Genomic DNA, 2,174 nt, shown 5'->3' with positions numbered 1-2,174 from the left:
GAAGGTAAAATACTTCATTTTAAATAATATAAAGGAATGAACTATAGCATTTTAAAAATACAAGAAAATAATTTTTTTTTTGTCATAAAGAATAATTTACTGATTGAAATATTATAAAGAATAATTAGATTGAGGTCCAAATCTTGCAGACCAGCAAACTGCGTTTGATGACAATATCATGTGGTTTTGAATGCAGTCACTCGTTGGAGTTTTGAAAGCATTTTCTTGGATATGGGGCATTTTTATACCAAAAAAGTCAAGTTATTTTGTTTCAGAATAAGTATTTACTAATTCATTCATATAATTTTTGGTTTTTCCTTTAAGGATCTGAATAAAACCATTTAATTAATCTTGAGTTACATGTATAAATTTGGAAATTTTGACTTGCACTTTAAGATTTCTTGGTGGAATCAACATTTTGATATTTCCATTAATCTCTCTAAGATTGACTTATTCTTCCACAATGTTTAAAAATTCATAGAAGTTTAATATTAATCATTAGACTAAAACCTTTTGATTGACACATTTTAAGTCCTATATTTATGGGATGGTATTCTAATCCTACAAGAATTGATTTTCATAATTCAGTTTTGTAATTTCAAAATTTTGACAAATTTCTTCTAAATTGGCCGAAAATTTGTATGTGGCTTGCACAACGATTCAGTTAAATTGCAACTTTAGTCTTGTAACTTATGGAGTATTGGCATTTTTAGTTCTATAACTTTTTGGAGTTAGCAATTTTGGTCCTATACAAATTAATTTATAGGACTAAAATTACAAGTTAATCTAGTCATGTACAAATCAGATGCAATTTTCTGGTCAAATTAATCGAAAAAGACGAAAATTATAAAATTATAGGACTATATTGCGAAAATCAATTCGTACAGGATAAAAGAAATGATACTCGCCTTAAATTCCAGAACTAAAATTATAATTTTCGCAACTTAAAATCATGCAAGGTCAAAGCCGTTTGAGTTGTCCTAAAACAAAGTCTCCGACACTCAAATTAATTGATGGAATATATATAGCGATTGTACATAAAAGGAAGTGCACGTGAGCATAAAAGATAACAGATTGAATGGAAACACTTGGGAGATATTTATAGTACGCACATAAGCAATCGTATGGCCGACAACTGGTGATTACTCCATCTACAGTTCACACATTTAAGGTTTTAGATTGGTTGAGTGGCATAGAAACGGGAAAAATGTAATTTCAGCTCTATGTGATATTGTAAATGTGCAAATTATCCTTTATGAAAAAAATTAGTAATTCATCCTCCCTATATTTTTAAAATGCAGCAATTTACCTCTTTGTGTTTTTTAAAATTAAGCAATTTACCTCCCTAGATAGGGGGGGGGGTGAATCACTTGATTTTAAAAAGGGCAAAAGACAATTTTCGTCCCACAGCTATAGGCTATTTTCGTTTTAGTCCCATAAGTTTCTAGGGTTTTAATTTGGTCCCGTAAAACTGAAAAATTCGCAATTTCAGTCCAAATTTGGCCGAAAAATTTTGTGGGTCGCTGGAAAAAGTCACATGCGATGCATGTGACTTTTAAAATTGGGGGCTCGATCCTGATTGGCTGGAGAAGTTGACGTGGCGCATACGTGGAAATAAAAAAAAAAAAATCGACGGGAAATCAAAGTCCTGAAATCCCCACCATTCGCCGCCACCTTCTCTCTTCAATTCCACCGCCGTTACTTGGAATTTCTAGCACCACATATACCATTCGATTACCCATAATAAGGAGAACAAAACCCCTCAACCAATTTTGCGATCCGACCACGACAGCGACTGGGCTTTGAAATTGACCGCCGCGGACAATTCCCGTTGATTCGCCGGCGACAGGACCACCCACGATCGCGGATTGGTACCATTGGATTCGTCTCTTCACTGCAGTTCTAATGGGACTAGTCTCATCCATTTTCATCAACTAGGTGCAAAGACCCATTGTTTTGAAGATCTCAGTCGTCGTTCGCCGTGACTGCACCTTCCGCCGGCATTTTCTCTTTCGTCTGAACGAACCACCGGCTCGGAAGACCATCGTTGAACGCCTCTTGTTCTGGCGAATCTTTTGAGACCAGTCCCATCAATTTTGATCACCTCTGTGCAAAGATCCGACAAAAGCCGTCCTCCGCCTTTGCCATTCTTTTGAGATCGTTTTTTTTTTTTT

The sequence above is a fragment of the Sesamum indicum genome, linkage group LG2 (assembly GCF_000512975.1).
Source record: "Sesamum indicum cultivar Zhongzhi No. 13 linkage group LG2, S_indicum_v1.0, whole genome shotgun sequence".
NCBI classification, from domain to species: Eukaryota; Viridiplantae; Streptophyta; class Magnoliopsida; order Lamiales; family Pedaliaceae; genus Sesamum; species Sesamum indicum.
The sequence above is the reverse complement of the archived record's forward strand: the minus strand, read 5'-3'. Positions refer to the sequence as shown.